Source organism: Eriocheir sinensis, chromosome 26 (assembly GCF_024679095.1).
Source record: "Eriocheir sinensis breed Jianghai 21 chromosome 26, ASM2467909v1, whole genome shotgun sequence".
Taxonomy (NCBI): Eukaryota; Metazoa; Arthropoda; class Malacostraca; order Decapoda; family Varunidae; genus Eriocheir; species Eriocheir sinensis.
The window spans coordinates 2,763,949-2,776,092 of record NC_066534.1 but is presented as its reverse complement, the minus strand read 5'-3'; the positions used below and the strand labels follow the sequence as shown (position 1 = coordinate 2,776,092).

Sequence of the window (12,144 nt, the reverse complement as noted above, 5' to 3'; positions counted from 1 at the left end):
CCGCATATGTACGGCATTTGTGAATGGGAAAAAAAACTAGTGGAGACGATACAGAACGCCTAACCTCGAGGAAGTTGATTTAGTAAGAGTGGAGATATGAAGTTTCCAGTTAAGACTTTGAGTATAGACCGAGAATGTTTATTGTAGAAGACAGGTGTAGTCGAGTTGACAGGTGGAGAAATTGAGTTTTGAGGCATTGAAAGACACCAAATTCCTTCTGCCCCAATCGAAAATGAGAGTAAGGTCTGAGGTTAAGCTGTAGCCTCCGGCTTAGTCTTGTAATTCCTGTTGAGAGGGTCTTCTGTCGAAAGATGTTGAGTAATGCATGTGTGAATAATGTGTGTGTCTGTGTCTGTGTGTGTGTGTAATTCACCTCTTGGTCTGCTGCGGGTCTCTCTCCAGACAGCCAGTCATTCCCCCTACGGATGGAGCAGGGCTCAGACACCGATCTTTTGGGAGGACTGAGACCACTCACACACAACACACCGCGACAACGAGGTCACAACTCCTCGCCTTACGTCGCGTACCTACTTACTGCTAGGTGAACAGGGGCTACACGTGAAAGAAGATAAACCCAACTTATCTTCACCCGGTCGGGGAATCGAACCCCGTTCCTTTTGATTGTGAGGCAGACGCTCTAACCACTGAGCTACCGGGCCGTGCGTGTGTGTGTGTGTGTGTGTGTGTGTGTGTGTGAAAAGAGAGAGAAAGAGAGAGGTCAGGTGACAACCAGATGTGAGGGAAACTGATGGATGTTGTTGTTGTTTAAATATTTTGTCCCGTGGGGTGATCATGCCAGCCCTTTGTCGGGTGACGACTTATTTAGAGGGTGCCGACAGACCGACTCTATCGGCTGACGCCGACCAAGTCGGTCTGTCGACGAGGGCTGGCATGTCTCTGATGACGGAGGGCACTTCAGGTCGCGAGGCAGCCTGTGGCTTATGAGCGAAGTTTTTGACTCCTGAGTGAGTGGCACATATATAGGTAGAAAAAATAGTGTTTCACTGCATCACTAATTAACAGTATCAATAGCAAGGAACAAGTAGTCACCAAGCAAGCAGGCTCTGTGTTACATACTCGATCCTTATGGGGGCCATAGGGATAAAAAAAAAAAGTAAAACTACTTCCGCGACTAAAGGTGTGCCATCAGACCAGTCTTGTGTGTTTAGTGCAAGCTAGCGTGCCGTTACCTTGACTCTTCCTTACAAATATACTTAGCTACAGTTACATATACAAGAGGCAGCGAACATAGACTCAACTGGCCCTTTAAGATCCTCGCCACAGAAAACGAATGAGTCCGCTTTCTACATATTTCCGATGGGCAAACTTAACACACATGGACACCGATGCTTCATTACATACCTAAGTCTTAAAGATAATTAATAACGCATACAGTAAGGGTTATTGTCCATGGTTGTTGTCGTTGGTGGTGGGTAAATATATCTTTCTTGACTGGATGATGAAAAAAGGTGATTATGGGAACGAGGAGAGAAGAAGAAAGAGAGGAGAGGAGAAAGAGAAGAGGAAAAGAGAATAGAAGATAAGGAGAACGAGAGAGAGAGAGAGAGTGAGAGAGAGAGAGAGAGAGAGATAGTGAGAGAAGAGAATAGAAGATAAGGAGAAAGAGAGAGAGAGAGAGAGAGAGAGAGAGAGAGAGAGAGAGAGAGAGAGAGAGAGAGAGAGAGAGAGAGAGAGAGATGAAGGAAAGGAGAGAAGGATAATTGGAAAGTGAAAGAGAAACGTAAAAAGAGAAAAGGAGAAAGAGGAAATATAAAACAAAACAAAGAGAAGGAGAGAAGGAGAGCAAAGGAGGAGAGAAGGAGATGGAAAGGAGGATAAGGAGCAAAGTGGAGGGAGAAAGAGAAGGAGAAAAGGAAAAATGAAGGAGAAAAGAAGAGCGAGAAAGATAAGAAGAGAGAGGAGAGAAGGAGAGAAAGAAGAGAGAGGAGAGGGAGAAGGGGAGAAGAAAGAGCGAAGAGGGAGGAGTAGAAGGAAAAAGATTAGAGAAAGACAGAAGGAGAGAGCGGTAGAAAGAGCAGAGAAGGAAAAGGGAGAAAGAGGAGAGAGATTAGAAGAAAGAGAAGGAGTAGAGGAGTGGAGTAGGAGGATAAGGAGAGAAGGAGAGAAGGGGGAGAAGGAGAGAAGGGGGAGAGGGAGCAAAGGAGGAGAGGAGGACAAAAAGTAAAGAGAAAGTCAAGAAGAAAGAGGAAAGAGGAGAAAGAGAGATGAGAAGGAGGGAAAATCTCGTTCTCCTCTCCTTTCTCATTTTCTCCTACTTCTCTCTTTAATTTTCCTTCTCCTTCTCTCTTTCTTTTTCTCTTTCTCCTCCTCTTTCTTCTTTTCCCTTTCTACTCTTCTCTCTTTTTCCTCCTCTTCTTTTTCTTTCTTTCTCCTTCTCTTGTTTCCTTTCTCATTTTCCCCCTATTCTCTCCATCTTTTTCCTCTTCTTCTCATTCTCTCCATCTTCTCTCCTCATTCTCTCCATCTTTCTCCTCTCCTCATTCTCTCCATCCTTCTCCTTCGCTCTTTAACTCCCATTAGCGATTGCCGGAAAACGTCTCCCTCTTCCCTCCGTCAGCAACCATCGCCTCCTCTCCGGCGTCTCTTCCCCTCCCCTCCCTACAGTCTACATGACTTAATCAGGTATTATTTATTTGTTTTTAAATTTGTATGGCAGCGTTTTGCAATTATATATATATATATATATATATATATATATATATATATATATATATATATATATATATATATATATATATATATATATATATATACACACACACACGAGAGAAGGAAAAGGAGAAAGAGGAGAGATTAGAAGAAAGAGGAAAAGGAGTAGAGGAGGAGTGGAGAAGGAGGATGAGGAGCGAAGCAAAGGAGGAGAAGGATATATATATATATATATATATATATATATATATATATATATATATATATATATATATATATATATATATATATATATATATATATATATATATATATATATATATATATATATATATATATATATATATATATATATATATATATATATATATATATATATATATATATATATATATATACACACACAGAGAGAAGGAAAAGGAGAAAGAGGAGAGATTAGAGAGGAGAGGAGAGGGAGGATATATATATATATATATATATATATATATATATATATATATATATATATATATATATATATATATATATATATATATATATATATATATATATATATATATATATATATATATATATATATATATATATATATATATATATATATATATATATATATATATATATATATATATATATATATATATATATATATATATATATATATATATATATATATATATATATATATATATATATATATATATATATATATATATCTATATATATTGATTGATTGATTTATTGATTGATTGATTAATTTTTGGTCTGAATGACTGCTCAGCTATTTTGTTTAACTTAATATAATACATTACTCTTCCCCCCCCCCTGTACGTCACAATTTGTCAATGGACATAAAGTTAGCCGACCTTAGTTTAGCGGAAGCTACTTGGTCCGGTATCACTTTCGAAAGTTAGCGAAGATGCTAATCCACAAAGGAAAAAGCTAGTTGCGGAACCGTGCCCACCACTGATAAGCGGTTAGCGAAACTAACTTTTCAGTTAGTTTCGCCCACCACTGTCAACATCCCAACAAGAAGATTCTTTACCAAATATAGTAAACAACGGAAAATAAATTAAAGGAAATACCAAACAAAGAGATCACCAATAAATCAACTCTTGTAGGAGCTGCCGATGCGAAGCGATAGCTAAGAACCTTTATTTACATAAGTTTAGCCGACTTTCAAGCTGCGTTTAAATATAGTTATGAAGTAACTTTTTGTCCGTCTAATTTTGGCGAAGCGTCGTTCCAATGAGGATTACGTCAGGCGGGGCATCCGGAGTGCGGGGCATGACGGGCGTGAGGGGACGGGGGCCTCACAGCCTTCAGGCCTGGGCACACGCCGTGCCAAACACATATTTTCTTTTGATGTATTCACCTTATAGAAAGGCCATAAAGGGAGATTTATTTGTACATTCTATTCAATACATTTTCTCTTTATCGAAAATCTGTACCTATGTTTGTACAGCCAAAGTGACGTATTAAGGAAGGTAAAGTTGGGGGCATAAGCTAAGCTGCGTGTGGCCTCGGTGCTCATCTCCGCCTCATTAGCCCTTTAGTCTGTGGTGGGTAAAAATACATGACCCCAGTACGCTAGGAAAATGTGACATCAGGGTTATAAAAGTTTACCTTCCCTAAGTTTCCCCGGGTATCTACTTATCGATCAGTCCGAGAGGGGGGATGAACAGCTGGGGTAGGTGGTGGTTGACTACCCAGACCGGGATCGAATCTGGGCCCGCGGATTCGTAGTTGGGCATGGTAACCACTACATTAAGGAGGTTCCAAAATCAAATAGATATCCATATACATGGAGAAAATATGCCAAAGAGGATTATAAATGAACACGGAATATATTTTTCCATTTTCATGGTACCCACGGTAACACTGGACCAAACCAGTACCATATTACAAGTACTATTTATATACTTCAACTCACTGCTAATTTAAATGATTTGCCTCGATTACAGCAGCGGAGCAGTTGTCCCCAAGTATTGCGTAGCGGGCCGTGTGGGCGGGGCAGGGCAAGGTTGCAGGGAGCGGCGGGCCCACCACCATGCCTGGCTTCTGACGCACACGGCACCGAAATAGCTGGCTTGGCTTTGGCACGCGCCCACCTGCTGGATAGGCTTTCTTTCTTTCTTCACCACCGCGGTAAAAATGCATCCAAGTGCTCCTTTTCTTCCTTTCGAGTCACATTATTCCTGCACGCGTACCAATGCCGCAAGAACAATGCCATGTCTTGTGTACTGATTGTCGTTGCCTTTGAAATACCAGCTACAACAGCAAGCCAGTTTTTCTGTCCCTTTTTTTTTATCCCAATAACACGACAGCCAACACCATCCCTGATTACATTATTCTTTTTACTTCTGTACGATTCACTAAATCATCATCATAAGCAGAAGCAATAGCCTTGGTCTCCCCAGCAGAGAGCAAGGTACCCTCCTTCGCCCTCCTCCCCCTCGCCAGCGCCACCACCCCTCCTTCCTCAGAAGCGCCGCCACCCTGCGAGGTTCAGTGGTGGAGGGTCGCCTACCTGTGTGTGTGCCAGGAGCGGAGGCTGCTGGTCGTTTTCACGCACCTTGGCCCACCACGGTGAGTTGACCCCATTTTGCTGATGCGTGTGTGTGTGTGTGTGTGTGTGTGTGTGTGTGTGTGTGTGTGTGTGTTACAAAAACTTTTCATTATGGGCAAGTGATGGGCGCTAAATGCTGTGGCCTCAGCGCTGACAAAAAGTTACATGTCTGGAGAACAGGGTGATGGATTTCACCTTCACAAAGAGCTCAATGGTGTTTACAACTTTGCAATTGACCTTATTTTAAATGTATTGCTTAGTATTAGAAGTTAAAGGATATCCTACTGTTCTCACACTACACCTTAGTTATGCGACGTACAGTTCAATTAATACGTGTGAAATACGATGGCGTTGTTGCATTGTAAATATTGTGGCGCAAGATGATGAAAACAAACCTGACTGTGGCAGCAGCTTATGTTTTGTACAGAAATCAATGTTGTGTCTGAATTACGGTACTAAAAACTTACACAAAAATAAATTATGTGAACGCCATTGATCTCTCTCTCTCTCTCTCTCTCTCTCTCTCTCTCTCTCTCTCTCTCTCTCTCTCTCTCTCTCTCTCTCTCTCTCTCTCTCTCTCTCTCTCTCTCTGTCTCGTGTGTGTGTGTGTGTGTGTGTGTGTGTGTGTGTGTGTGTGTGTGTGTGTGTGTTAGGGAGTTAGGGAGCCCCACAAAGCCCTGCGTTTCTAAGGTGATGCTGGCCACGGGCCAGTTTTGGAAAGTAGCCCATTACTGAACCTTTCCTGTCGGTTCATCGTTGAATTCGACAGATGAGAAATGTGTTAAAAGAAAACAGCTGAGCCTGCAATAAACCCTTATGAGAAGAGTTTATGGTAGGGTTGATGCTAAATAAGTTTATATGAACATCAGGAGCGGAAAGGGATAAGGAATAGTAATATTAAGGGAGGTTTGAAGTTGAAAACCTGAACAAATATAGTGTTGAATAATAGATTTCACTGATAATATTATTAAAAACACGACTTAATGATCTGATTAAAGTTCTCTGGAACATAAGTTATTCAATCTTTTATCGACGCTTTGGTTTTATATGCGGATTCGGAACCCAAGACGAAGACAGTTACTTAGCATATGTTGGAAAATAAACAATGGTGATGACCTCATAATGAGTCTGGTAAGTAAAGGTTCGGAGGTGCGGAGTTCTTTGTTCATTAGTGACATTTAGAGGTTATATAATATAAACTGTTAAAAATATTTTCAGCAGATATGCATGCCGAAACGTAAGCTTGAAAAAAATTAGGACTAACTGACTACAAGAAAATTAATCTACAACCAAAGAGAGTTAGGGTATGAATATTTTTTTTCTTTCGAGTCGTTTATTGTATAGGGATACTCCTAAAAGAGGAGAGTTCTTGGTCAGGTACGTTGCAAGGAAGACAAACCATTCCATTCATCGGACAAGCACAACACAACCCAGAAACCTAGAAATGACTTGAGCTACCGAACCCTCGTTTTAGCACTCAGGCCCTCTACCACTGAGCTATTCCGACCCCGTTCCTATTCCCTAAGTATTTGTTATTCATATTTATTAATGAAAACTTTCTAAAATGGATTTTGAGACTGGATGGAAACGAGTAGTAGAATGTTCACCACCTTGGGCTGTATTTTCAAGAATGTTCAGAAGTCTTGCCCTTGCCACACCCCTAGCCGGCAACCAAGTTGTCCTGCGGGAGCTATGGTCAGGGCAGAGCTAGGGCATCATACAGTTAAAGATTCTCTGCCTACGCTCTCTTCACCGTCGTCCCAGTGGATCTTTGCTCTACAAGGGGATAAAGGCCGGCTGCTTGGCAATCACTTTTCGTATAAAAAAAACATGTAAGTATGTTCGCTGGCGGCTGGTTGTATATGTTCGAGAGAAGGGGAAGGCTGTGTGGCGTTCACTGTCTATCTTCCCGTAAAAAAAGTTTTGCTCGTTGTATATGTTCGAGAGAAGGGGAAGGCTGTGAGGCATTTACCCTTTGCCTACAAAATTTGGAGGAATGCTCATTCGTTGTATATGTTCGAGTGGAGGGGAAGGCTTGGACCATTTTGAGATCAAGGTTAAGTGTTGTCAACGGGGTGGCGGCGGCCGAGGTTCGGCCCACGAGTGTTGGCAATCCGCCAGTGACTTAGTGACGCGTACGTCAGCAGAAGCTTCTAACTTCGTACAGACATAAGATTTATCCTCATGCCTGGATCGACAAAGTGGTGGATGTATAGATGTTGGGAATGTATCGGAAAATTATTTTGATGATGAGCATTTGTTTAGTTTCCGTATACAGTAATAATTATTTCACGCCATACTAACGTTAAGTTTGAGATTTTGTTACCGTGGTCGTTTTTTTTTACAAACTGAAACGGCGAAAAAAATCAAAAGAAATCTTTTAAAACTTTACAGCAAGTTCCTCTCACACATATGTGTGTTGAAGTTTCTTTAATCACAATGTTGTGATGGCAGCTCGCGCCTTTTCCTGAGGCGATGTCGTGACACTTGTTGGCGCTAAACAAAATTATTTGGTCACATTTTTTCTTTGTGTGTTTGTTTTCTAGCGCATTCTAGGGAACTAAATCATTGACAGATGAAACATTTTATTATAAGAGCTGAGGTTGATTGTGGGCGTAAAGGGCATTGTCTAGTCGGTGGAAAAAATAGACATGTAAAATCCCAATTAATTAAAGAGAAATTCATGGTTGAAAACAATATATAACTGTGTTCTTTTTGTATGTGATTTCGGACATAATGGGAAGCATAATTTAGTTATAGGTAAAGATAAAGTAAGGAGCATGTTCCATAGCTGCGCGTGGCCGCAGTGCTCATCTCCGCTGCATTGGCCCTTGAGCCTGTGGTGGGTATGAACCAATCACCCCGGAATACAGGACAAGTGCAATATCCATCACAGTTCACCTTCTCAGTTTTCCCAAGGTACCAAGTTATTGACCAGCCCGAAAGGGATGATGAACAGCTGTGTGAGCTGCGCACCGACTGCCCGGGCCGGGATTCAAACCCAAGCCCGCGGATTCGTGGCTAGGCACGCTAACCACTGCACCACGGAAGTGCAGGGTCGAATGCTAGTCAAGTATAATTTACTTCTGGAAGAGTATATTTTCTCTTCAATTGACGTAGAATGTAGATAATCTGAAATAGAAAGAGATGGCCTTAAAATTTAATAACCTTCTAAATTTCATATAAACCACTGACATCATGCAACCGCAGCTTATTAGGACAGCCATACTTTTAAGGTATTTGAGCGAGTTACTCCCCATCATTAATGGCTGATCCAGGAACGACCCGCATTACTGGGGCTTGCTCCTGTCCTCTTACTGAAACTTACTGAAAAGAAGTGCAAGCTAACTATAACTTTCCCACAATTTTGAAGCCGTGAGTGTTGTGCACCGATTATTGCTTATAGTATTTGCCACATCAAAATGTTCTGGTTATTGCTCTTCTCGACCTTATATTCTTCAGACAGTAATCTTTCCATAGCTTTCCTATTATCTCTAGTCACCCATTCCTTCGCATTACAGCCCAAAAGTTTTGCTGTACACTTTCCGAACTCATTGAACCATTTGCGAATAGGTAAACAATTCTTACTCAATGTTACTTTGCAGTCCAACAGTTTCCTAGTATTCAATAATTACGTAGGGACCATCTCTTTAGAGGAAAAAAGTTTATCAGTAGCCAACTTACTCTGGCCAAGGAGTTTTGTTTTATTTTCACTATAGTGTTCGTAGTCCTAGATGAAGTCATCCCAAATAGGTTTTGCATATTTCAGTTGATGCGGCCATGACTAAATCAGATACAGTCCTTTCAGTTGACATACTACAAATAGAATCTTGTATAAAACGTATAGCAAAACTTCCTCTCTCCCTGCAGAAGGCCGTCGTCCGGGGAACAGCAGAGCGGAGCAAGGGACATGTTTCCTCACATGTACAAAGTGAGGTAAGGCAATTGACAAACTCAGGGGAGGGGAGGGGTCAGGGGGGGAGCCGAGAGGGGAGCCATCCAAGTGTCAGGGTGGCAGGATAGGGAATCTGTTTGACCCATTGAGCACACGTTCTGTACCACACCAGACGCTGGGCGAGGACTGGCGAGGTGGGGAGCCGTCCAAGTGTTGTGAGAGTAAATGGTATGTGTCTGACCTCATGTGTACATTTCGTTATCATCAGATATTCATGGGGCCTTTGCAGAAATTATGTAACAGGCTGACGCACTGCTTCTAAGCTAGTGTGCACACACAAGTTATTGCCAATAGTAATCAACGATGCTGCTTTGGCGTACCGTATTTTAAAGATATGAAAATTAGAAAAGACACAACAACAAAAACAAAACAAAAAAAAGGCTACACCTCAGTGGATGTTCCAACAATACAAACATGACTAGAAATCAGGAATACAAGTTAATTATATCAGGAAAAAAACACGTGTCCAAAACATCAAACTTACGAACGGGAAAGTGACAGATTTGAGCATTCTCGATTATCAAACAAGAGAACACACACTCCACACCTAAGAGCTTCTCCTACGTTCCCTAATATTGAGGGCCATATGTTTCTTATCTAAATTCAGTTCGTTTTTGAATGGTTTCACCCGCCACGACAGGCTGTTCTCAAGGCACCTTAGAGGGTGACTCCCGTAAACACGCCGTAAACCTGCGCGAGATTACAGACAGTGTTTACCCTCTTTAGACACAGTTTATGACGCAGGGCTCTGAGAGAGAGAGAGAGAGAGAGAGAGAGAGAGAGAGAGAGAGAGAGAGAGAGAGAGAGAGAGAGAGAGAGAGAGAGAGAGAGAGAGAGAGAGAGAGATAGAAAGAGAGAGACAGAGAGAGAGAGAGAGAGAGAGAGAGAGAGAGAGAGAGAGAGAGAGAGAGAGAGAGAGAGAGAGAGAGAGAGAGAGAGAGAGAGAGAGAGAGAGAGAGAGAGAGAGAGAGAGAGAGAGAGAGAGAGAGAGAGAGAGAGAGAGAGAGAGAGAGAGAGAGAGAGAGAGAGAGAGAGAGAGAGAGAGAGAGAGAGAGAGAGAGAGAGAGAGAGAGAGAGAGAGAGAGAGAGAGAGAGAGAGAGAGAGAGAGAGAGAGAGAGAGAGAGAGAGAGAGAGAGAGAGAGAGAGAGAGAGAGAGAGAGAGAGAGAGAGAGAGAGAGAGAGAGAGAGAGAGAGAGAGAGAGAGAGAGAGAGAGAGAGAGAGAGAGAGAGAGAGAGAGAGAGAGAGAGAGAGAGAGAGAGAGAGAGAGAGAGAGAGAGAGAGAGAGAGAGAGAGAGAGAGAGAGAGAGAGAGAGAGAGAGAGAGAGAGAGAGAGAGAGAGAGAGAGAGAGAGAGAGAGAGAGAGAGAGAGAGAGAGAGAGAGAGAGAGAGAGAGAGCACACACAATTTGCTGGGCCCAGTGTGGCTAGCTGACAGTGAGAGTTTGCCAGGGGAAGATCATTCAAGATAAGACTAATTTATTGCTTTACACTAAGGAAATGTCATCATGGTCCATTATTCAACGAACACAGTGGCTTCTAATATGTAACATCTAGAGTCATTCATCTCCACTCCTTTAAACTCCTTGACAACATTATAGCGATACGTGGATGACTTACCCGCACGCTTCGGCCTCAGCAGCTGGAGGATGTTCGAGTGTAGTGGTGCCAGCCCAGCCCGGCGCGGCCCACCTTCTACATCGCGTGCTAATTTAATCCCGAGGTATCCGGGTCACGCAGAAGGAGGGAGAGGAGTAAATGTGTCGGGCGGATGTAGCAAGAGTGTGTGTTTGTGTTTGTGTGTGTGTGTGTGTGTGTGTGTGTGTGCACGATCAGACACAGACAGACAGACAGACGGATAGACAAACAGACTAGCAGACAGCCCTCAATCTCCTCCTCCTCCTCCTTCTCTTTCTTCTTATTCGCTATCATCATTACCATTATCATCATCATTTATTTTTTTCTTCTTCCTTCCCCCTCTCTTTTTCCTAATCCTAAATACAATCCACTACCACCACCATTCTCTCTCTCTCTCTCTCTCTCTCTCTCTCTCTCTCTCTCTCTCTCTCTCTCTCTCTCTCTCTCTCTCTCTCTCTCTCTCTCTCTCTCTCTCTCTCTCTCTCATCATCATCATCACAACACCCACAGACAAATAATAACATCCTTCTGCCCTGAATCAACGGAAGTCCATAAATCGGGTCGCAATGGATACATAGACATGACCGATGATCCTCGCTACGTCACGCCTCCCTCTCCCCGCTTCAACACGTCACTGTCCTAGACATAGACGACCGATCTTAGAGCGTACTCAGTGTCAAGTTATGCTGATACGCGTTGTCGTCTCCCCGCGGCTATTCGGTGCATGTGACAGTCCTCGTGCCAGTCTGATTTGTGTGTGTAGTTTTATTTTTATTTTTACGAGAATAGAATACTGAGTTAAAATAGGATTTAAAGATGTTACTCTCTGCAAATTATCACAGCAAGCAAACATACGAAGGTTAATGGTAGGAAAATCTAGAATATAATATTTTTCTTGAACTCTTATTGTTGAGTTTACACCGCAAGTAGGCATAAAAAAGCAGGAGACATTTTTATCGGCGTCGCAGACGCCGATCAATTGTTGTTGTTGTTCTCTTCACGTTGTTTTACTGGCTTACCCATGCAATGTAGACATGACATTGTATAATAACGTTTATTAGCCCTGATGAACCCTACAACATGGCATAATAAAGTCTTTTTTTTGTTTTTTACGTCTTGGCCTGTGGCGCCGGTAGGCCTTCATAGTAGGGCTTGATGGTCGGCCCCAGCCCGTTGTGGGGCAGGCAAGTGTTTATAGTGGCGCCATCTTTACTTTTCAGCATTGTCCATTTTAGACCCCTAGTTGCATAATATAAATTGCTGGGGGGGCGTTGGAGGGTCATGCGACGCCGATCTAGCACAGTTTTTCTGCTA

The 12,144-nt window shown here is 42.4% G+C and overlaps 1 protein-coding gene across 1 annotated transcript in view; it reads right to left on the bottom strand.

Annotated features, from left to right (window-relative positions):
- The window catches only part of LOC127003702 (uncharacterized), a 42,936-nt gene extending 31,950 nt beyond the window's left edge, over positions 1-10,986 (bottom strand). Inside the window, exon 1 of the mRNA XM_050870629.1 lies at positions 10,813-10,986. The gene's annotated coding sequence lies outside the window, so the exon portion shown is untranslated. The remainder of the gene's footprint in view (positions 1-10,812) is intronic.
- Between the last annotated feature and the right edge of the window lie 1,158 nt (positions 10,987-12,144).